This window comes from Pipistrellus kuhlii, unplaced genomic scaffold, assembly GCF_014108245.1.
Source record: "Pipistrellus kuhlii isolate mPipKuh1 unplaced genomic scaffold, mPipKuh1.p scaffold_m20_p_2, whole genome shotgun sequence".
Taxonomy (NCBI): Eukaryota; Metazoa; Chordata; class Mammalia; order Chiroptera; family Vespertilionidae; genus Pipistrellus; species Pipistrellus kuhlii.
Genome location: NW_023425515.1, coordinates 21,631,481 through 21,658,284, shown reverse-complemented (window position 1 = coordinate 21,658,284; position 26,804 = coordinate 21,631,481).

The following is a 26,804-nucleotide window of genomic DNA, read 5'->3' as shown; positions in this document are numbered from 1 at the left end:
TGGGCTTTTGTTGTGAGACCACGGAGGGAGTCTGTGAATGGCACTGAGTCCCAAGCGGCTATAACAATCTTGGTCTCTCTTTTGATGTTATTAAAAAAATTCTGGTTAAAGTGTCTGCACAATTTGGAACATTCAGGGTGATTACATTTATGCAGTGAGCCCATAAAATAGTATATAAAGTTGTTGAATTAAAAACTCTAACTACTAACCTCATGAAGCTTTCCTTTTGTACTAGGTATCGAGGTAAGTAATTTTATTCTATTTTTAAAAATGAATGTACCTCAAAATCGTATTAGAAACATTGTATTGCAATTTTACATTAAAAAAGTGCAACAATGAGAAAGTAAAAAAAGGTGTTCAAACTTTCAATTGTTGCAGCAGAAATTCAAATCCATATTTATAGGGATATGGAACAGAAACTGACACATTTTCATCCTATTTCACTTTTTTCACATATTTTAGAAAGGGAATTGTAGTCCTCACCGGTTTGGCTCAGTAGATAGAGTGTCAGCCTGCGGACTGAAGGGTCCTAGGTTCGATTCCAGTCGAAGGCATGTACTTTGGTTGCAGGCACACACCCATTACGGGGTGTGCAGGAGGCAGCTGATTGATGTTTCTCTCTGTCCCTCTCCTTTTCTCTCTTAAAAAAATCGATAAAATATAATTTTTAAAGAAGAATTGTAAAGAAAAAAAGTTAAAATTAAGTAAAATATAGCATTTTAACATACTAGAATTATTCTTATAGTGTTTCCTAAGTATTATATAGAATGGAATACTACTTAGAAAAAAATTAAATAATGTCATTTTTAACAAAATGAATGGATCTTGAGAATATCATGCTAAATAAAATGTCATACAGAAAAAAAGAAGAAGAATCATTTATAGTTTACCTTGAATTTCTTAGTAAGAAATTCTCTTACCTTGAATTTCTTGCCTCCTGATTTTCTCCACCTGACCTGATCCTTATCCTTATGGGATGCTATTGCCAACCATTACTGTGGATAAAATTTATAATACCTTTTAGATTATTGTAAAGTATTCTTGAATAAACATTTTTGCCCACTCCCTCTTTCTTTCTAACTCTACGCACATCCTCCTTTCCTTTTTTTCCATGTGGTTCAGAAAAATTCCTCAATTTTAAGATTCATTTTAATTCAAATAGTCAATAACTCTAACCTAAATCTGTAATCAGTGAGTCCTGAATGTGTGCTCCTTTTTAATACTTTTGATGATTTTTATACTAATAGCATTTATCACCTGTCATTCTAATCCTAATTTTCTTCTGTCTGGCCTTCTTAAATGCATCCCAAGCACTTGACTGTATGCATAGGGTATTTTAATACAATTTGTAAGTAAATGCATTTATAAAACTCAAAAAATTGTAACACATAGTATAGGTGTGTGTACATTCACTTTATCATGTCAGCTTTGTCTTAATAATACCACATAATGTAGTGAGGTGGACAAAATCCCAAGGTAAGAGAAACCAGTATTACTAAATTCTGTGTGTCTATGCCTTTTGAGATCATATCAATATATCCTGTATACATACAGAAATGTCTGAGTTGTACAACTTATAAATATTTCTTTTTGTAGTTGTTATATATGAAAGATAAAATTGAAAAAAATAATTATATATTCAGTCTTTGTTCTCGATTTTGTCATGCAATACACATGTGTAAGTACTAGTAATAAAACATTTATTCTTCTTCAACTTCTGTAACTCTGCACCAGTTTTTTCTCTGTTTTGTATTCTTATGATTTCAATTCAATGAGGCTAACCTATTTTCAATGCAAATTTAGTTTTTGTCTAATTATAGTTATTTCAGAATGATCAGAAAAGTCAGATGATATTTTAGATTCATACAAGTATTATAAAACTTATTTTCTAGTCTGAAAAGCTTTTTATGGTCAACAATCTCTTTATCTCAATTAATTTAATTGAGAGAGAAAATGACTTTATACTTGTGGTGTTTTTGACATTGTTGGGAAGCTAATTCCAGGTCAAAATGTTAAACAATAACAATAAAAGTATACTTGGGAAAATAAGTGAATGTCACAACTTTAGTTGTATATAGAAGAATAGCATAAATTGATGCCTTGAAGATATTGCTAGATCTCTATACTGCAAGTCAAGATGTTTAATTAATTTTTAAAAATTCTGGATCATATTATTCTTACTCTAGTGAAGCTATATAATGTCAATGGGAATTACATTAAACAGTATTAATATACTAGAGGCCTGGTGCATGAAAATTCATGCACTGGAACGGGGGGCGGGGAGGATCCCTCAGCCCAGCCTGCCCCTCTCACAGTCTGGGAGCCCTCAGGAGTGGGAGGTGACCCAGTGATCAGGGGAAGGCGACACCTCATCACACCTCTGCTACTGTCACTGCTGGCAGTGCAAGCCTCAGCCAGCCCTGGTAACCTCAGCCTCGGGCAGCCCTAGGCGGCTGAGCAGCTGCCATCCCAGGCTTGCCTGCACCTTGGGTCAGCCCTGGGAAGCTGGGTAGCTGAAAAGACTGAAGGACTCTGGAGGCATGTGGTGGGCATCTGCTGCCCCAGAGTGGAGTGGCTGGGCACCTGCTGCCCTGGCAGGGCTGAGGGATCTGGGAACCACCATACTGTGGATGTGGGCACCATGATCTTTGAGGGTGGGGCAGTCAATTAGCATAGCCCCTCCTTATTGGCTGTGAGCGCTGCCATATTTGTGATGGTGTGAGAGTCAATTAACATATTCCTCTTTATTCCATAGGATTGTTTGATTTTGATTTAGCTTCTTTTCTATATAATTTGACTTCTTTTTAAATCCTCACCCAGAGGATATGTTTATTGATTTTTCCCTCTTATTAGAAATGTAAATGAGACCATGTTAAATAGACTTTAATAGGTAGATTTCTAATAAAAGGAAACTATTTTCAGGGAACATAGACAAATGTCCTAGATTAATGCATCCTCTTACCCATCTGTGTAAGTGTACAGCATATGTAAAAATATTTTGTTGTTGTTGATTATAAGGGTTTCATTTCTATGGTGACAGTAAAGCTAGAATTCCCCAGATTGCCAGAGTCATTTCAGTAGTTAATTTGCTTTTATTGACTCCCAGGGTTTCCTACTGAGAATTTTTCTGGCTGCTGTTCTTAAAATTATAGTAAATATCTTCATTTTTTGTTCATCCCCTCTTGAGATTTGTCAATGTGCTACATTTCTCATAAACAAAACATTTCATTCAAAACTTCCAACATTCTCGATGCATTTTTGTTAGTTATCCATGAACTGAACTCACCTGAGACAAACTACATATAAATATGGAATATTATTTGCATAGATGAGATAAATATTTAGAAAATAACTGTCTTATTTCAATATTGAAAAACTTGAAGTATAGTAGAATATTGGAATCAATTTCAAAATCTCATTTATAGTATATAAGTTAGTTAATTACAAACACATATATATTTAAGAGTGAATTTGATGATTATCATTTTCTTTTGTTGGCTTCTCTATGAAAATAACAGGCTCTACACACTATATTAAGGGCCATCATTGCCTTATCATTTCCAACCAAAACCAGACTTCTTTTTCTGCCACTAAGAACTACAGTGAGGGGGTAAAATTGTAATAAAATTAACAATAAAAAAGATCAGATAAAGGGAGAAAAGGCAATCAAAACAGCATTTTAGTTAGATAGCCATCTCTAAAATTATATTTTGTAGATGCTTCATTAGCAAATATTTGAAAATCAAATATTTTTGTATTTGTTAGATTTAAAAAATATATATATTTTATTGATTTTTCACAGAGAGGAAGGGAGAAGGATAGAGAGTCAGAAATATCGATGGGAGAGAAACATTGATCAGCTGCCTCCTGCACCCCCCTACTGGGTATGTGCCCACAACCAAGGTACATGCTCTTGACCGAAATCGAACCTGGGACCTTTCAGTCCACAGGCCAACACTCTATCCACTGAGCCAAACCGGTTAGGGCTATATTTGTTACATTTTATTGACAAACCTAATGTAAGGTAATTTAGAAGAAATTAGCACTATTCAAGTTATAATCATAATGCTGTCACTTTCCAGTGCAGACTTCAAATTTTGGAATACACTATGTGAGAAACATGATTAGAAAAAGTGGATCTTCTCCAGAATTTCAATTGACACTTCAAATCACTGTAATTCTCCCTCTTTTCATTTGTGTAAGTAACAATGATTAAAAATAATAAAACAGTCTTCCACTTCTGATAAGATGGAGTAGTAGACACCCTTTTCCTATATTTTTTTCAGGAATAATTGCAACTAAACAAAGCTAAAAAGGCTCTGACAAGGAGTCAAACTGACTGGCACACAAGGAATAATTTGATGTGAGATCCCTGGTTTTCTTTATACTTTATATGTCTCTGAGTTGGAGATGAAGAAGCCAGCCACTTGGAAAGAACAATGGAGAAGTGAAAATAAAAAAAAGTGGGGGGAGGGTTGGATGGGACAGCCAAAAGCCTGTTCTGTCTAGTCTAGGAAACAGAAAATGTGAAGTCTATTATGAGAGAAAATTTTAAGAAAATAATTTATCTATTTCAATATTGGATATTGAACTATAGTAGGATATTGGAATACATTTTAAAATCTCACTTACAGAATATCAATTACTTAATTACAACCACTATGTTTCCTTCTATAACCATAATTCCCTCTATACCAATATTTACTTTAGTTAGTTTGACAACTGTTTTTTGTACTAGTAATAAAACCTTTACTAGTATTATTTTACCTAATAATATGATATTAATTTTCAAAAGCAATTCCTCCATTTCAATGTTTCTTTGTGTTTGACAGATATTTCTGCCACTGCCTCTTCATTTATCTAGGATCAACAACTTGTAGGGAAAAAAAGAACATTATTCTCTCAGCACTATCAGGTGCAAAAGAAAATGTCAAATACAGCAAACACTTCTCTACTCCTTAATGTAATTAAAATTCTGAATGTCAATTCATATAAATATCCCTTGGATTATTATTTTGCTACCAAAGTATCTCTCAATTATACAGTATATTGAGCTCTATAGAAATGTAATAGAAGCAGTTCATTTGGAAAATATTGTAGTAAGATCTCTTGCTATTATGGCAATATTTATAATATATAAGACATAAGAATCCTATCTAATAAAAGAATAATATGCAGATTGACCATCACTACAACACACAAGATGGCTGCCCTCATGTGGTCAAAGATCCTGCCCCCATGTGGACACAAGATGGCCACCACAAACATGGCCAGCAGGGGAGAGCAGTTGGGAGGAACCAGGCCTGCAAGGGAGGGAAGTTGGGGGTGTCCAGGCCTGCAGGGAAGGGTAGTTGAAGGGGATCCAGGTCTGCAGAGGAGAGTGGTAGGGGACCAGGTCTGGCAGTTAGAAGCAACAAGGCTGGCAGGGGAGCAGTTAAGCATCAATCAGGCTGGCAAACAGAAGCGGTTAAGGGCAATCAGTAAAGCAGACAGGAAAATAGTTGGGAGTGAGTAGTCCTAGATTGTGAGATAGATGTCTGACTGCAAGGGAGGGAAGTTGGGGGTGACCAGGCCTGCAGGGAAGTTGGGGGTGACCAGCCCTGCAGTTGAGAGGAACCCAGGACTTCAGAGGAGCATTCTGACATCCCTCAAAGGGTTCCAGATTGGAGAGGGTGCAGGCTGGGCTGAGGGACATCCACCCCCGTGCACGAATTTCGTGCACTGAGCCTTTAGTGATATATAAGAAAGCTAGTTTAAGTTTATTTTGATTTACTCATTTTAAACATTTATGGAATTTATTTAAAATTAACCATTTGAGGAGAATTAATAAAAACTGCTGAACATAATCAAATGGTTGTAGAATTTTTTTTTTCTGTTTAGAAGCTTCCAAAAGTATACAAAATAGAGGGACATACCCTATTTCAACCCCAAAATTTAATAGTTATCAACATTCTGTCATGTGTGCTTGATTACTTTTCTTAATTCCTTTCTTCCTTTCCTCCCTTTCTCCCTTCTTTCCTTGAATTTTCTTTTAATTGCAAAATGGCTACATAGTCTTCACTTCTTTTATACGCCCCATTTTTGCAATGTGATTTTGCAGCTCCTCCAAACAAGAGGTGGCATGTATGTCTCCACACCTTGAATCTGAGCTTGGCCATTGACTTCCTCTTCCCAACGAACATCAGAAAACATAATAACTAGCAGAGTCTTTAAAAGAACTTGCATATTGGATTTTGTCTTATTTTGCTATATTTGGAACTCTGAGACCAACCAATGAACAAAAACTGAGTTAGATTGGTCAGTTGGCCCAGATAGGAAGAGCACAGCTGATCTATAAAACCAAATCAATAAGCTGTTGTTTTTGACTATTAAACTAAAATATACTTACTCTTTCTTGCTTTTTTTTCTTTTTCCCTTATATTGTTTATCCTCTGTTCTCATTTATTTCCTATCTATATTGTTGTTATATATATATGTATGTGTATATATATACACATACATATATATGTATGTAAACTTTTCATCATGTCATTTTTTGCATAAGTGCTTCTGTACATATCTTAATAACAAGGATGTTTTAACAACAGCAGTACAGTAACTTAATATTAACAATTAATTCCCTAACAACTTATATGAAATCAATATTTAATGCTCCGCAATGGTCTCATATTATTTTGTTGCTATTTAATTTATTAATATATTAATTATAAGATAGTGTTTTCAATAATAAATTGATTTGGAAAAGTAACTACTCTAGCTGCGTCATATAGCTCTAACGTCTCCATAGCACTTTATTACTTCGGAAATCTTTCTTCATGTCTAACCCATCAGAAGCTGTTTTTATTATTCCTTTTAGAGTCTCTGTCCTTATAAATGTGCAAGTCAGAATTCAAGTAAGCACTTGAGAGGAAACCTTAAGCATATAACCAGGGCTCTTTCTCTGCTGTTCCCTGCTTCTCTCATCTCTGTGCCTTGCCCTACAAATTCCAGCCCACTTAGCAAGACAACCCTCTCCTTTAAGGTCTGCTTCCCTGCATGGCAATTTAGAAAGTCCACCCTGGGAGGCCAAAGCATGGATTCTGGTCCATGCTCTAGAATAATATTATAAACTCTCTTCAGGGTTGGTTGTTCTTTGTTTTACTACCAAATGTCTAGGTCAAGGGCATTTGGTTGTTACTGTATGTGTCAGGATACAATATCTTTTCACCTGTAGCTGCTCTGTCAGGCCTCTGAGTTTCCACTATGTACTTTTCTGGTCATATATAGCCAAGCCCCAAAACTCTGTGCAAGTATATACAGTTTGCATGCATACATATATTAAATGTTCATCTATAAAAATATTTGCTTTAATTTTTTTTTAAATTATGAGCTCATTAGTTTAGAATGGATTAGTTTAGAAAGAATCAGTGTGAGTTAGTTATAGTGTTTAATGTATATATATTACAATTATTTTAACTACTGTACTAGAGCCAAAATCATTATATTTTACCATAGGAAATTAAGACAAATGAATAAATTACTATTCTGGGACCTTAGCCATAAACATGTAGATTAGTATATTTGTGGGAAAATTTATAAACAAAACCATGGATTAATAATTTTCACACTGTGAAGGGTAGATTGACCTAGCTTATGTTTGAGTTTCAATTTTATCACTAATTTTTTTCTAAATTAGATGTTTATATTATATATGCATGGAAAAATGACTCTGTGAAATAGTTTATAAGAGATCCATAGCTTAATATAAAATATTAGTCAGTTATTAAATATATTTTCAATTTTAATATTCAATATGTATAAAAAGTACATCTAAATAGAGTGAATTCTCAGTTGTTCATAGAATTAAGGTTTGAGAATAAGAGTAGGATATTGAAATATTTTAATTTCTAAGCCAAATTCTGGATATCTAATTGTTAAATACACATCTGGATTTTCATTTTAGAAAATGTACCTTTATGATTATCCTAATACTATTTGTTTATTCTGTGTGCAATTAACTAATGTCAGAATTAAACAATTTTATATGATACTGGGGGAGCCACCATAGATAGATTGAGCAAACTAATTTCCTTAATGGAATTGCTCAAATGTAAAATAAGCAAACATTTCAAAATTTTTAAATAATATATTAGTGTGAACAACAGCACACATATAGCTATTTTTCTTCCTCTAATGGGCTTAATTTCCCCCCCTCCCCCACAAAAAATCATATGTTCAAATCCTAATTTCCAGTTCTTTAGAATATGACCTATTTGAAGATGAGGCCCTTAAGGTAATAATTAAGTGAAAATGAAACCAATAGGCTGAACAGTAAATCAATCTGATGTCCTTATAGATGAGAAGTTAGGAGAGTCAGAAAGAGACATCAGGACACATGCACTCAGAGGGATAAGAAGTAGCAAGAGGACCATCCTCTGCAAATAAAAAGAAGAAGCCTCATAGGACATCAGCACTGACAGTAGATTGATATTTGACTTCCAGACTCCAGAACTGTCAAAAAATAAGTCTCTGTGGTTTAAACCACCTATTCTGTACAATTTTGTTTTGGCAGCCCTCCCAATCTAGTATGTCTCCTTAAAAGGTTATTATTGTAAATATGAGCTTTTGAACTAAAAAGTGTTGTAATTTATATAATAGAAATATCATAATATCTATAGATTAAGATGTATTAGAGATGAAAGTATGACGACATTGAGAGAGAATACATCTGGAAATAGTATAACGGCTTATGCGATTTTAAGTGCTCTCATTATACAAAACACAGGTCTTCTGCATCTCATCTTTAAAAATGTCCATTTTTTTTAATTTTCAATTTTCAATTTATCTTTATTATTGAAAATTTTACAGTTGTACCCTTTATTATCCCATTGATCCCTTCCATCCTATTCCCCAATTCCTCCAGGCTTTCAACACTCTATTGGCTGTGCCTATGGGTTATGTATATATGCATATGAAGTCTTTGGTTAATCTCTCCACAGCCCCCAACACCCCACCTTCCCTTGAGATTCCTCAGTCTATTCCATGCTTCTATGTCTCTGGATCAAGGGCAAAGGAAACAAAGGAGAAAATAAACCAATGGGACTACATCAAAATAAAAAGCTTCTGCATAGCAAAATAAATCATCAAAAATAAAAAATAAAAAGGGAGCCCACTGTATGAGAGAACATATTTTCCAAAGATATATTTGATAAGGGCTTAATTTCCAAAATATATAAATAATTCATACAACTTAACAAAAGGAAGACAGACAATCCAATTTAAAAAAAAAAAAAAGACAAAGGACTTAAATAGACACTTCTCCAAGTAGACATACAAGTGGTCAAGAGACATATGGAGGAATGCCCAAAGTCACTAATCATCAGAGAGATGCAAATTAAAACAATGATGTAGTATCACCTCACACCTGTCAGAATGGCTATCTTCAACAAATCAACAAATGACAAGTCCTGGCAAGAATGCGGAGAAAAGGGAACTTTAGTCCACTACTCATAAAAATGCAGAATGGTTCAACCATTATGATATACAGTATGGAATTTCCTCATAAAATTAAAAATGGAACTGTCATTTGACCCAGTGACTCCTCTTCCAGGAATATATCCTAAGAACCTGAAACACCAATCAGAAAGAATTTATGCACCTCTATATTGACAGCTGCATTATTTACAATAGCTAAGATTTAGAAACAGCCTGAGTGTCCATCAGCAGATGAATGGATTAGAAAGCAGTGATACATCTATACAATGGAATACTACTCAGCTATAAAAAAGGAAGAACTCTTACCATTTGCAACAGGATGGAACTAGAGAGTATTATGCTAAGTGAAATAAGCCAGTCAGAGAAAAATAAAAGTCACAGGATCTCATTAATATGTGGAATCTAATAAACAACATGAAATGATGCACAAAAATAGACCCAGACACATAGAAACATCAAACAATCAAACCTCAGAGTGAATGCAGGGGAAGGTAAAAGTGGGAAGATATTAACCAATGAACTCATATGCATATATGCCTAACCCATAGATATAGACAATAAGGTGGTGAAGGCTTAAAGGGCGAAGGGATTGGAGAGGGCAATGGGGGGGAAAAGGACATATGAAATACTTTCAACAACATATATTAAATTAAATAAATTAATTAAAAAATTTGTTCTCATCCATTCAGCTGCTCGTTATGGCTTCAAAAAAGCAACATAAGACTTCACTTTATGGACCAAGAAAAGTTGAATGAAATCATAAAAAACCATCAATGTTTGGAAACTCTTAAAAATTAAAATTCACATCGCATATCATTTTTTTAACATTGGTTTACAAAAAACTATTCCACCCGTGATTTTTGTTCACTTTTTAAATAAGGTGTATATTTCTTACTACTGAGTTTCAAGCTTATTTAAAAACATTCTGGATGCAAATTCTTTGTCAGATAAAATATTTGTAAATATGTTCCATCCTTAGCTTACATTTTTAACTAACAATGTCTTTCACGTAGCATATTAAAAAATTTATAAAGGGAAATTTATAAATGTTTTCTTTTATAGATTTTGCTATTAGTATCATGCCCAAGAGCTTTCTTAACTCCCAGGCATGAAGGCATTAGGAGTGAAATAAGCCAGTTTCAAAAGGTTACTTACTGAATAATTCCATTTATGTGACCTTCTTGAAAAGATAGAACTATGGAGATCAGAGAAAAGATCATTGATTGCCAGAGGTGGGGAGTGACAATGAAAGTGTAGCATGAGGAGTTTTATGGGGTATTGGTTAACTCAGGCAACTGCGATTTCCCCAAAAATATCAGTTTTATGATATGTTAAAACACAAAAACACATGAATAAAACCAAAAATGAAATAGTAAGTTTACCACAATATAAGTCTAAAACTCATGAATGACAATAATGAACAAGAAGGCACATTGATGATAAATTAAATTCAAATTGCTATGGTCACAGAATCAAACTAGAACATCAATTAAGACAGATTTTTGTGTTTGTTTTTTTTTTACCTTCGAGCTTTGTTGGGGCTTATATATTCATAAGGCAAGTCATAAATTTATTAAATTAACATATATAATGTTAATATGAAACACTTTTATTGCCTCCCCCAAATGTAGCTAATAAAAGTATTCATAGAGCAGAAGGCAGTACTAGTATTAGACTTTTTTAATTATTTTATTTAAGGAACAATAATAAGAATAAGCACTCAAGATAGTAATAAATAGAAAGAAAATATATCCTAAAAAATGTGACCTGAGAAATAACCATAAAAAATAACAGTAATTAAATGTTCAGGACTTATTCCCTTTGTTTATTTCATAATTTTCTAGAAACGAAACTTATTTTTAAGCAAGACCTAAGAGAACCATTCTTTATGAAGGTACATTAAGGAACGTTGAATATCATCCCTGTATTCTTAGGACACATAGATTCTTGGGAGAGAGAATTGCACAGTCAACAATTTTTTATTGTTTCTTCATCTAGTTATTTACTTATTCAATACAGATTGAACTAATAATTAGTTCAATAGAGATTAGACCTAAAAATATTTTTTTCTTACTGCCATTATATCTTTTTTTTAATTGACATTATTGGAGTACATTGATTAAAAATTATATTGGTTTTAGGAGTAAAATTCTATAATATCCTATCTAATAAAGAGGGACTATGCTAATTGACCCTCACACCATCACAAAGGTCACAAAGATGGTGGTTCCCATAGCCAATAAGGAGGGAATATGCTAACTGCTAAAATGCCCTCAAAGATGGCGGCACCCACAGCCACAAGATGCTGACACCAGTACCCTCAGCCCCCAGTCACCCAGGACTGGCCTGAAGCACAGGCAAGCCTTTGATGGCAGCTACCCAGCTGCCCAGGGCTGGCCTGAGGCTCAGGTAACCAGGGCCGGCCAAGGCTTATGCTACCAGCAGTGGCAGCAGCAGAGGCATCACCTTCCTGTGATTTCCCGGTCACCTCTCACCTCTGAGGGCTCTCAGACTGTGAAAGGGATTAGGCCAGGCTGATGACCCCTGTCCAGTGCATGCATTTTTATGCACCCGGCCTCTAGTATTATCTATATATTGTATTGTGTGTTCACCACTTCAAGCCAAGTCTCCTTATATCACTATTTATCATCCTTTTTACCCTCTCCTACCACTTCCTACCTACCTTTCTCTCTAGTAATTATCATACTGTTGTCTCTCTATAAGGTTTTGTGTGTGTGTGTATGTTTTGGTTTTAACAAATAATGAAGTCAGTGAATCTGTGCAGATTGTTAATGAATTCTCCTTTAAAGAGTATGCAAACTCCTGCTTTGTGTTTTGTTTTTTTCCCAGTTGCCTGTAGGATGTTGCTATAAATAAGAAGATATTTTTACTAAGGACTCTTCTCAATATTTAAAGTTAAAAACTAAAGCTGTATTCTTTACATTAATTTAAAAAAAGTAGATGCAAAAGCTTCAGGGATAAAATAAATGAAAGGAAGAAAAAGTTTCATGTTGGCAGATGGTTAAAAATGTGAATTGTTTTGAAATCATCAGGATAAGCAATAATATAAAAATAGGCTGCTAATTAATAAGGAGGGACAAGAAATTAATGACTCTGAAATGGCTGAGTTTCTGAAACTATTTATACAACCCATTTTTAAGAAGAAAAATGAGAGAAATTGTAATAATACTGATGACTCTGCAAAAATTGCTATTGACAAAACACAGGGAGAGGAATACTTAAATATTTGACCATACCCAAATCAGCAAATTTTATGACCTGTTCCCAAGAGCACAGAGCCAGTTAATTGCATTATATTACATCTTTTTTTCCAAATCACTGAATTGACAATAATAAAGATGTAAAAATCATGTCAACATCTCTCTCTCTTTCTCTCTATCTATCTATCTATCTATCTATCTATCTATCTATATATATGGCACTGAAAGAGCCAGGTGGGCGATCGGGCCCTGCTCAGTTGTCCTGCAGGCTTGGATGGTGGAGCAGGTGAGGGGGTGTCACTAGGCCACAGCAAGATGCCAGGAGGGGCTGCAGGACTATGCAGTTGGGGGTGTGAGTAGGGACTGTGAACCTGGGGGCACAAGATGGGGCCGGATCCCCACATGCCACCCTGAGAGACCCCACCCATGCATGAATTCATGCACCACGCCTCTAGTAGGAAATAAAGAAGATAACTGAGGTTAGATACTGGATGATTGTTATATAAAGTTTGATTAGAAAACATGAAGTTAAATACTCAATTTAAATATATACTCATCCTCAAAATTCAAGATCTGTTTCATTGAAAGAAAACCCAGGACTAAATAAGTTATAATAACAAGGTAGAATGAGTTTTATAAATGAAACAAATGATAGAAATAGATTAATTGATAGGATATAGCTGGGGGGAAAAAATAAAGAAAGCAAGATATATTCCTAACTAGTAAAATAAACAGAGAAGTAATGAAAAATTGGATAGGTTTCACAATAGTAACTGATGCCATAAATTCTAATGTGTGCAATTATTTTTGTATATTTCATGATTAATCTATGATTAATAGAAATGTTTGTTTCTATGTTGTAGGAAACTTAAAGATTTTAAGAAAAGATGGCACTCTCTGTTTATTTTATTGTTATTGTAATAAATATTTTGAAAAAATTATAAACACGGAGTTGAATTCCAACCAGCAATTGGAACTACTATACCTTATTTTATTCCAAATAAAAAATATAAATATTTCAGTAGCTCCTACTTGGAGATAATGATTATTATTCCACTATTTACTTTTAGTGTCAAGCAGTTTAGGTCAGATGTAGTTTAGAAAATCTCAAACTTTGCTCCAAAAATATATATTTCCCCCCCCCCCCCCCAGAAATGTTCACTTTGAAACTTTTACAGGTCTATAATACAAATTACACCATTAATGGTTGTGAGAATTTATAAAGTTATGCAGAATATTTTCATATTGGTCTTTACAACCTTCACTTCTTTTGACTCATTTATATAAGGAACACCATTAATGGTATTTGGGAAATGGAAGACATAATAAAAAAAAAATCTGAACAAGGATTCAGTAGCTTTAGTTCTGGTTCTAATGTATCTCCCTCTTTGGTTGAGCATGAGAAAGAAATGGAGCATCAAAGCTTCATGGATGAAACACAAAAATCATCTTGTCAAGAGACACAAAATAACAGAGAGTGAATTTTGTTATTTTCTAAAGTATTAACTCTGCTTTTTGTGGACTCTAATGCCCTACATGGTTATTTTGCCTCCACAAACTATGCCTTCTTCATCAGGAAAGGAAGACTAGGGATATATCCTACACATATCTGAGATAATGTGTGAAAAAGTAAATGGTAACCATAAAATGCATATATCCAAAGAGAAGAGGTCATTGCTTTCATTACAGATAAGCGTGTTGTCCAGAGTTTAGTGTTCCTCTCATGTTGAAGATTCCTTTAAATAAGGGCACAGATGTAACAATATTAAGACCCAGGGCAAATACCTCCAAGCCAAAACCAACAAAACAACAAACAAAACTAGTAAATTATTGCACATACACTCCAATACACTGATTATTTTCCACCCTCTACTTCTATGGCAGTTGCCATCTGTCTCTCAACTCTGAATCCACCCTTCTTTACCCTGCTTTATCATACTGAATACTTTAATAAATCATTTTCCATTGCTGGCTGCCACACAGCTAGGTTTTAGCAATAGAGAGTCACCTCAAAATGAAGGGGCATCTCTTCCTGTTCCAGAGCTTTATTGTTTTCTCCTATGGTGTGAAACTCCTCCGGGGGCTTCCCAGTCAATCTCACTGGCAGTCCTGTGGGTGCTTCCGAGCGAGTTTCACCAGCACATCATTTGATGTTTCTCACATGTTAACCTGACCGGTACAAAACTCTCCACCATCCAGTGCACCAGGGCCCCGCCCTCTCCAATGTGGTGTGAGTCCGTGTGTGTGTGTGTGTGTGTGTGTGAAGCATCTTTCATTTGCTTACTTCTTTCTTTAATATTCTCCCTCAACCCTAAAGCAGTGGTTGTTTCCTACTTTTGCTATTCTTTTTTTTTTTTAATATATTTTATTGATTTTGTACAGAGAGGAAGGGAGAGAGATAGAGAGTTAGAAACATCGATGAGTCATCGATCAGCTGCCTCTTGCACACCCCCTACTGGGGACATGCCCACAACCAAGGTACATGCCCTTGACCGGAATCGAACCCGGGACCCTTCAGTCCCCAAGCCGACGCTCTAGCCATTGAGCCAAACCGCTTTCGGCACTTCTGCTATTCTTAAATTCTGCGGGGTTCTCTCTAGCCTCTTAATTCCCTATTTCTAGTTAATAGTTCTTTATATTAAATGTGCTTTTCTTCAAGCAATGTGTGTTTCTGACTCTTGAATGGATGCTGCTTGATATAACTTTTTATATCAACGTGAAATACATCAAGTTTAATTTAAATTTGGAATTCTGGACTAGGTAACTCTAAAGCACATAAATTTTTACAGTTCTGTGATTATAGTTCTTGAAGTTGTACACAGCTTCAAACAAATTTGATTTCACTGTGTACAATTACATTTGAAGTTTGTGACAGATTTCAAAAATACTTCACAATACATTGGAAAACAGCAGTGGAATATCAAATCTTGAATAAGCTGGAAACACTGAAGAAAATGGAAGGGTGTACAAAAAGAACAAAGTTTTGCTTGAGTTGTATTCTCCATTATAGTCTTTGTATAGAGATTTATAGTTACATGATTTTTTTTTTTACTTTTCAAAGGTTATAGTCACTAGAAATAAACTTAGTATAATAGTTTTTCAAGATAGCCAGTGAAAGGAGTTTAAGAGGTAAAATGGGCAGGTTTAGGGAGTTTTAGGAATAAAGAGGGTCCATGGGGGAGAAAGGGTTGGAGCCCATAGGTAGGAACTAGGAGCTGCCAAAAGGTTTACATTCACAGAGCAAAATGTAGCAAGGGATAAGGGGGAAAGAAGCCATCCATTCACAGAAGATAGGAAAAAGCCACAGGGTATGGAGAGAAGGAGGGACGAAGCTATCAAAGGGAATAGAGAAATGCTGACAAATGGGAGAAAGAGGAAAACAGATTTTCACAGAAGACAGAATTCTACCACTGAAGTGAGAGATAAACAGGGGCATCACTGTGGGGTTTGAGCTTTGAAGCTGCTATAGTGACCAGTTAGATGGTAATATAAAGAGACAAAGACCTGCAGCCTTTATAAACCTTAGAAAGAAGAGCTTAGTAGGCCACCCCTTTGGGACCCCTTCCCTATGTTTCCAATAAATTCCCACCTTTTCATCTGCCACCTTTTGTCTGTGGCTTCATTCTTAAAATCCACCTGGACAAGAGTCTGGGAAAGAAACCATCCTTGTATCCTGCATAGGAAAGAAACCATCCAACTCACATTATACATACATACCACAAAACCAGATTTTTCTTTGACACCTATAACTATATAGGTACATATACATATATGCACATATTTTACATGTATACTTATGTGTATATATAAACATATATATTTGCACATTATATGTGTAGAAATATATTTTCTATATAGCTGATATGTGTAAGTATAGAAGTATATATGCAAATACTTGTGTATATATTTATACATATATAAGCATATATGTAAGTTTGCTCTTATTCATATCTAAGCTTGTACTATATTTTCTGGTTCTCTACCATATTCTCTAAAACTCTGTCAAACTAATTCTTTAAATTGGTTTGTAATCATTCAAATGTGTGTCCCACAGTAATTGTATATGTCTTTTATTCTGCATAGAAACAATAACTTCTTCACTTGTCTCGTTGTGCTCATTAAATACTAAGCCCATTTAATTATTTCTCTTTCATCTTTTATACCATTAACACAAGAAGTTGATAAGTGGAATAAATTAATTTCCTGCTTCTAAAATGAAGAAAATGAGCTACATATCTTTGTTCTGAGAATTTGGAGGCTACTTAGTACAAATACACACAGTCACTGATAACAAAGGCAATGACTTCACTCCTTGGAAGCTTCCCCTGAACCTCAGACACAATAGATAGTTAGAGAGAGTGCTTTGTTCATGTTCAGTAGCAATTGCATATGCAAATAGTTTCCATTTCTAAGTTAGTCCATTTTTTAAACTCTATTATACTTCATGTATTTTTATTTATGTATTTAAATGTAAATATAAAAAATGATAATTTTCTTAAACTTGTTTTAGAACTTAAAGTGAATTCAGGACTACTGGCTCCCAACTGCTCACCTGCATGCCTGCCTGATGACCCCTAATTGCTTCTGCCTGCCAGCCTGATCACCCCTAACCACTCCCCTATCAGCCTGATTAATGCCTAACTGTTCCCCTGCAAGCTTGAGTGCCTCTAACTGCCCTCCTTGGCCAGCCTGGTTGTCCCTAACTTCCCTCCCCTGCAGGCATGGTCACCCCCAACTGCCCTCTCCTTAGGTCTGATCATCCTTAACTTCTCTCCCCTGCTTGCCTGGTTGCTCCCATCTGTTCCCTCCTATAGGCCTGGCCCCCCAACTGCCCTCCTCTGTAGGCCTGGTTCTCCCACAACTGTCCTCCCCTACAGGCCTGGTTGCCCCCAATTGCCCTCCTCTCATGGCCTGATCACTCTCAAATGCCCTCCTCTGCAAGCCTGGTCCCTCCCAACATCCCGCCCTGCCGGCCATCTTGTGTTCACATGGGGGCAGCCACCTTTGACCATATGGGGGAGGCCATCTTGTATGTTGGAGTGATGGTCAATTTGCATATTACTCTTTTATTAGATAGGAGGATATACATTGAGTAGCCAGATTATTATGATCTCTGAATGCATAATTATCTGGCCACTTAGTGTATATTGTATAATTTATACTGAACATATAAATATTATAAATATCTATACTAATAAAAAGGTAATATGCTAATAAGTTCAGGCATCTTCTGGACAACCTTCTGGACATCCTTCCAGAAAAAGCCATAGTAGCGGAGCTGAAGTGGTTAGGGGTGATCAGGCCAGTAAGGAAGAGCAGTTAGGGGGATCAAGCCAGAAGGAGAGCAGTTAGGAGGATCAGGCCAGAAAAGGAGAGGTGTAAGGGGTATCAGGCTTGTAGGGGGGAGCAGAAAGGTTGATCAGGCTGGCAGGCAGGTGAGCAGTTGGGAGCCAGCAGTCCCAGATTGTGAGAAGGTGCAGGCTAAGCTGAGGGACTACCCCCATGCATGAATTTTATGCACCGGGCCTCTAGTCTGTATATATAAAAGCCTAAGTAACTGTTACAACTGAATGACTGGAAACAACCAGCCTACTAGTTACTGTGATGCACACTAACCACCAGGGGGCAGATGCTCAACACAAGAGTTGCCCTCTGGTGGGCAATATGTTCCCCCAGCCAACCTCCCATAGGCCCTTCCACTCCAGCTGGCCAACCTCCCACGGCCACTGGCCCAACAACCTCCTGTGACCTCTCCCCCACTGGTTGGCCAACCTCTTGCAGACCCTCCCCCCAGCCAGCCAACTTCCCAAGGACCCTTCCCTTGGTTGACCAACTCCCCACAGTCCCTCCCCGAAGCTGACCAACACCTTGATAGGACTCAATTGCTGGCCAGGTTAAGGGACCCCATCCATGCATAAATTTGTGCACCAGTCCCCTAGTATATTATAGATATACATTTATATATATTTAATTTGTACTGAAACAACTTAATATTTTCCCCAGGAGATATCTGCCATTGGGTTTTAACTAACAGCAAATGTAAAAGATTACTTAGTTGTTAAAACAGTAAATTCTAAACATTTTCAAAATTATTTTATACAATGATTTTTTTATACAAATATTTAAAATATATATATTCACAAGGAAATTTGTTCATAATATATGTTAAAATTTATAAAAGTCATCATTATATGATTATATGCATTTGAAATAATAATAGATGTTTAGAAAGATAATCAACAAAACTCATAATGATTATCTTTGGGAGCTGGTATTACCATAAAGTATGTAAAAATAAATATATCTTACTTATACTCATACCTTTCACATAATACTTTCTATTTGACATGTAATACAATCAAAATGAAACAGAATAAAATTATTTGAATTTTGAATAAAATTATACCAACACCTATAACTTAGTATTATTGCCATTTTTATACCATGTTCTCAAAGAAGTAATTAACAACACTAATTTTTAAAATAAACAGACTTTTGGCCAGTTCATTTAATCCATTATAGATACAATTTATAATGGATTTTTATTATTTTTTAATAATTTTTATTAATTATTGATATATATTACTTTATATTTATAAAACAGTCACTACAAATTAGTATATAGCATTTTTTTCTTTCTCTTTATATCTTGGCCTTAATAATGTCTCAGAATTTTTCCTTGATACTTATGCAAATGTTTTGAATGATTCTATGCACAGCATTAGAATAAATATTGGGGGATATTCAGGAAGCAATTCCTACCTCCTAAAATTTTACAACATAGTTAAATATATACTTCATCAAATACCATATACCCAAACAATGGTACATGAACTATGGATATAAAAAATAATTTAAAAAAGAGTTGACATCTAGTGTGTTTATCACAGGATTTCTGTAGATGATGTTAAGGATAGCTGTCATTCCATGAAGAGAAAATGTCATGAATAAACATGAGGAGGCAGAAAGCCAACAGTTGCATTTGAGGAAATAAAAATATATCAGATATTCTATAGTTGACTATAGACATTACTAAAAGGTCTGAAAAGAAGGTCTTGAATGCTAGCTGAATGTTTAGATTTTATCTCAAAGTCAGGGAGGATGCATGGTAAGAAACTGGGAAGTGCTACAGTCAAAACAGCATTTCTGAAACATTAATCTGAAGCTGGTTTGCAGAACAGGCTGGGAGGAAAAAAGCAAAGCTCATGGACACATTAGAAGACTTTGGTGACATGCTAGACATTCATGATGCCTAGACTAAAGTATGAATGGCATAAATGAAAAGTGAAAGGATGTAAATAAAAGATATAAGTGAACACTGCACAGTCCTTGCTGACAGATTGCATGTAAGGAAGAAAGCATCAATAATAACTATCGACATTGGATAAACAGAAAAATGGAAGAACAGAAACAGAAAGGTCAGAGGAGAAGTTAACTTATGGGAGAGAAGTGTAGTGCAGTAGTAGCCATGTTAAATTTAACGTGCTTGCAAAGTGCGCCAAGATCAGGGTAAATGTAGAGATGGCTGACTTGATGTTGGAATACAGGCCATAGGAGGACCTGAGGATTGAAGAGTCATCTTGCTTGACTAGGGCTCCCTGGCACTGGCCTTGACAGGAATAGCATGGATACACACTTCTTGTTTAAATGAATTTTTATCGGTGTGTTCAGTGTGTATAATAAATATCATATGTTTTGATATGACAAGTATATTTAAATATTTATACAGAAGGTGTCTCAAAGAACCACCTCCTTGTAAGTTTTTCAATTTCACTGATGACACAAAATGCCAGGACAATAAAATAATACAAAATCATTACAAAACTAAGGTCAGCTCAGATATATCGCACCTAAAGTATGTCTTTTCCCCAAGATCAATTCGCTTTAAAGAAACTAAAATCTTCTAATTAATTGTAGTTTCTTGTAGAGACAGTGATAAATATACTCCAGTTCTGGGCAAATTCAAAAAATCAGATTCTTAAAATATATCCAATTATGCATTATTTTCTGCTATGCTGTTATTTTTTAAGCTAATGTTGAATTTCTCTGTTGTCTAAATTGCTTCTATAAAAAGCAACTGTAAAAAAAAAAGTGAGAAGAGATATTGTAATAATGGCTTTGCTGATTCCCAATATTCAAACTCTTTATTATTTAATAACTCCTCTTGAAATTATGCTGAGTAAACAATCAGGCAATGCTTTAACTTACTTATTTAATTTTTATTGTTGGATAACCCTCAATTATATTACATACTCATTTTAAATGTTCACATATTAAATTATATTTGATTATACTTCAGAGAAATGATATTAAGTTAAAGGTCAAGGTTGAAATTGTAGTTTTGGCACAGATCAGTAAAATATCATAGGCTACTGATGTAAAAACTAAAATAGAAGGCAATATTAAAATGAAAATGATCATTAGATGCAGAAAAAAGCATTCAAAAAAATCCAACAACACTTTTGATAAAAACTCTCAGCAAAGTGGGAATAAAGGGATCATACTTCAACATAATAAAGGCCAAATATGGCAAACCTGCAGCCAACATCATGCTCAGTGTTCAAAAACTAAAACCATTTCCCCTAAGAACAGGAACAAGACAGCATTGTCTGCTTTCACCACTTTTATTCACCGCGAGAGGCCCGGTGCACAAATTCATGCATGGGTAGGGTCTGGCCAGCCTGCCCCAATAGGGGCTGATTAGAGGCAGGGACGGCTGGGGAGGGGTGGGGGTGTCAGAGGTTGGCTGGCCAGCTCTGACCAAGACTGGTGTCCTGGGGGGTCAATCTGGGCAACCTCTCATGACACCTCCCCCTGGCTAGCCCCCCAGCTGCCAGCACCAGCTTTCCTCCGGCAATCAGGACCCAGACTGCCTCACTGGCTTTCCTTCAGGCACCCGGGATCTGGGCTGCTTCCCTCCTCTGGCCGCTGGCAGCCACTTGAGACCCTGGCTGGCTTTCCAGGGGCCATCCACAGGTACCCTCCGGCCCTGGCTTTGTCAGGGCATCAGGAAGGACATCCAGAAGACAACCAGTTTAATTAGCATATTACCCTTTTATTATTATAGATATTTGATATGCTAGACTTTCAAATACATGTGTGCATTCCACATACATTACAATCTATAAAAATATACCACAGTGGAAATAGGAAATAGTTTTGATAAAATAAATAAAATAAAAAATTAAAAAATATATATATGTATATATATATATATATAAAACCCCATTTACTCTAGCCTTGCTGAGCTGGGTCCTTCACTCAGGAAGATAGTCATGACTAGGTAGGACAGGCAGCCACTGACCACCTAAAAGCATAGCACTTCTGCTGCCATGCTTTTCTCCACCCACAATCTCCTCCATGTGTTAAGGAAAGAAACATTCCTAGTTCTACGTTAATTAGAGGGATCTCACAACTTCAGAAAACCCACATATTGAGTAAATAGGTGATGAACAACACTCGCCTTTTAGTCAGTGATTTTTGAGCATATTTGAATGGTAGAGCATTAGCACTCACTGCATGCTTTATGCCTTCAAAGCAAATTCTAAAAATAGTTGCCCACATTTACAATTGCAAAAAACTGAGGCTTAGAGACACAACATAATTGTCTAAAATAAACAAACTATTGCGGTGGAAAGTCAGTTCTTGAATTTGAGTCTCTTTGACTGCAAAACTTATAGGATTTTCACTACACTATCATTTGCATTCTGTGAGAAGTTAAATGAAATCAAGTCTAAACAATGAAATTAATTCTAAAACAACTTCTGCTCTCGTCGGTAATAGTTATTCTGCTTAATCTATTTTTCCAATACATTCTTGCAGTTGAACAATTTTTTACCTTTACTAGAATCCTGCTTTTAGGGGGGGAAAATTATTTGAGAATAATAAGCTGGAAACTAGTACTTGTAATGACATAAGATATTAATATTTATAGATTTTCTCCCATAACTCACCACCAGTGCTGCTTAATGAACAATAGAAAAATGGGATTGGTGCAACCAAGTTTCAAATTATATCCATTTTTCTACAGTGGAATCTCTAAGGAACTCCAAGTCATTGTAACTATAGTTCATTACTTTATACCAGGCAAATAAGTTACAAATTATCACAGCCAGTGCATCACAAATGTGCCTTAAGGTCACCTCTTCCACCATGATAGGGGTATGAATTCAGGGGATACTGCCACAGAAGGAAAATGATTGGGAAAAAATGTTTCATTTTCACAATAGCTGTTTTTGGTCATGGTTACATAGACTCTTGCTCATAAAGCTCTTTCTAGCCTCTCACTCTATCACTTATTTTTGCTTTTGTTTCTACTCCAAGATGCACTGTAATGCATAAGTACTATATTTCCATATGTAATTTAATGCCAGTGAAATTCATTATTTATTCTCTTGGATGAAAGTGACAATAGTACAAGTATGTTTCAGAGACCTGGACCTATGGTTAAACCTTGATAACCTCAATCAATTATCTATGACATTTGAGAGAATATAAATTGGCGACTTCAGTGATTCAGAATGAAGGAAATGAATGCTGAATTAATATTTATATCAATATGTCTCCAGATATGGATATATGTAATTAGAGTGAGCAACCATCCATGATATGTCCTTGGACACATGACATTAAGTCTTAAAACTGGAATTGTATTGAGCAAAATACAATTAATCACCCAATTATTGGTTAGAATTTCTAAGAAAGCCTTTTATTTGGGGGGTCTGATAGGATAATAAATACATTAATTACTGTGCAGATAGCATTTGCAAATATTAATTGCCCTCTGGTTGACTTGCTGGTTCTTTCAGAAATGAAGTTTCTCCCCAACTTCTGGGAGGCAAGCTGGATTTCTGATTCTTGTTGTAGCTAGGATGGGAATAAGGTAGCTAAGACTTCCACACTTAATGAGGCTATGATTCTCCAGGGCAGCTTGTTGTACTGCCGCGGCTTTATTTCAGAATGCTGATAGAAATATGAACGTCAGTAAATTCAGCTTCTTGCAGCCTCCTGCTCCATCTCTTCTAATCTCTCCAGGAAACCCACTTTTCATGTAATATTAATAATAGATAATAAAAACACTCTTTTCTGACCTTTTATGTTGGTATATTATTCATTTCTACAGACATAATATGTATGGTAATAGTTAATTCATCTGGTTGGTCACTACTATGAATTTCAACATGCTTTATATCTTCCTTACCCAAAAAGACAATGAAACTAAATGAGCACAAACTTTAAAAAGTTCAACTAATCCAAACCAATGTCAACCAACCAGCCAAAGAGACAAAGCTCTCCCACAAAGCCCCTTCACAGCCTCATGGGACTTCTTGCATCTCCCCTTTTCTACTCCTTTCACAGCCCAGATTCTGGAAAGAATGATCAACTTCATCTAGCAATTGAATCTTCTAATCAATTGCCGCCTTCTGATAATCTTCTACCAAAGTACTGAGGGTTCTCTTTTTTTGTCAAATTCAGGGAACAATTTGAACTTGAATAAAATAAAAGATAGCATTGAACAAATTTCCATGAGTTGCAAGAACTAATTTAATGAGAATTGCAATTACAAAACTGTTATTTGGGATGAAGATAGCCATTAAAGAAAAAAATTTACAAGGTCACAGGTTCATCTGGAGTGAAATAAAAGACCATACTTCTTTTAGGACATCACATATGGAAACATGCATGAAATACGTATGCTGGACTGAGAAGTAGGCTTAAGAAAAAAAAAATATCAGAGGAAAGAAGTTTAATGAGGTGTATTTCCTCAATTTTAAAACCACAATAGAAACCACATCTGAATAAGGCAAGCTTGGAAATCCATCTATTAGGAGTTTGTAAGTATTTCTGAAAGCACTATTGAGGAGAAGCTATGCTAGTTCTAAAAGAACAATAATTAATATCTCTCACAAAGTTGGTTTTGCAGGATGGTTTAAGTAGTTACAAAGCTTTTGGGAAAACAAAATTAAGGGACCCACTTTAAATTAGAACCATTTTACTTTTTTCTGAAGCTGTATCATATAGGTGGCATATTGGAAAGAAAGAACAGATATTCAAAACAAGAAAATTCTAATTTGAAAGGTAACACTGTTTTAGAAATAATTGTTTGTCCCTAAATATATTAACTAGGCAATGCTTCTAAATGTTTTCTGTGTTTAATAAAATAATATAAAATTAACTCTGTAAATGAATTAAAATAATAGAGCCATAGCCACAAAGCATTCAAAACAATCATATTCATTAGATTGAATAACAGTGTACTGTTTAATCATTCATCTCTCTTTTATAATATATTTCAACATTTCATTATTTTAGGAAAGTCGGCTCTTTCCTTTAATGATGAGTAATAATATACCCATTGAACTCTATGAAATTCCAGCTGAATTATTCAAAGGCAGATGTGATATACTACTTGTGTTTCACACACACACACACACACAAACACACACACACAAACACGCACACACATACACACACATGTGCCAACACACTGATGTTGCTATTATTAGGAAATATTTAAATGACCTCAGATACTGAGATAAATATAATAATAGCCTCTACCAAATAGCTAACTCCTAATCCCCAGAATCTGAAAATGTTACCTTACATGCCAAAAGGCATTTTGCATATGATTAAATTAAGGTGTGTGGAAAGATTATCCTGAGTTATAAAAGTGGGACTAGTGTGCTTATAATGGTTTTCATAAGGAAAAAAGGAATGTCAGAAAAAGAAGAGTTAAAAAAGGAAGCAGAGGTGGAAGAAGGAGAAAGGAATATAAGAAGCCATTTAAATGGCCCCTAAAATCTGAAAAAGACAACGGTAAGTGGGATTTTTTTTTTTAATTCTCTTTCTGTAAGTTCACTATTGCTGTATAAAAATGCCATAGATTTCTTGGCATTATTTTGTATCCTACTACATTGCTGAATTCATTTATTAAGTTTAATACTTTTTTGATGGGCTCTTTAGGGTTTTCTATGTACAATATCTCCTAATAATGACATTTCTATGTCTTCTTTTCCAATTTGGATACCTTTCATTACTTCTTGTCTAATTGCTATGGCCAGGACTTCCAGTACTATGTTCAACAGACGTGAAAGTAGGAATATATCCCAAGAAGTTAGAAATGTCAATCAGAAAGGATACATGCACCCCTATGTTCATAGCAGCACAATTTACCATAGCTAAGATTTGGAAATAGCCTAAGTGCCCATCAGCAGATAAGTGGATTAACTGGGGTACATCTACACAATGGAATATTATGCGGCTGTAAAAAATAAGGAATTCTTACCATTTGCAACAGCAAGGATGGAATTGGAGAGCATTGTGCTAAGTGAAATAAGCCAGTCAGAGAAAGATAAATATCACATGACCTCACTCATTTGTGGAATATAATGAACAACATAAACTGATGAACAAAAACAGATCCAGAGACAGAGAAGCATTGATCAGACTGCCAAACCTCAGGGGGAAGGTAGGGGAGGGTGGGGATAAGGGGGAGAGATCAACCAAAGGACTTGTGTGCATGCATATAAGCCTAACCAATGGACACAGACAACAGGGGGTGAGGGCATGAGTGGGGGGGGGGGGTGAGGGGGTAATGAGGGGATAAGGACACATATGTAATATCTTAATCAATAAATAAAAAACATAAAAATAAAAATAATAAAACCTGAGAAAGAGAGAGGTTCCTCCTTGCAATCTCCAGAAAGAACGCAGCCTTACCAACATTTTTATTTTAGCCCCATAAGACTCATCTCAGACTACTGAGCACAATATCTGTAAGGTAAATCTGCACTCTTTTAAGCCACTAAATTTGTGATCACTTGTTAGAGCAGCAATAAGAAACAAAAACAAATATAAAATAAATAGTCCTGCTAAAAAAACAAAAACAAAATAGATTTAAAAATAGAATTGTAGAGTTCCTTCAGAGGAAGTTTCCAATTTAATGTCACTGCTGGAGGAAGAAGTTTCTTTCTTTTACAGTTTTCCTATATCAGCTTTCATATAAAATGCAAAAAACATTTGAATAACTAATTCCAACCTCAGTCTATAAGCATCTTATGAAACTAGTATTAAAATAGAAGTTAAATTAATTTTAATGTATTATCTACA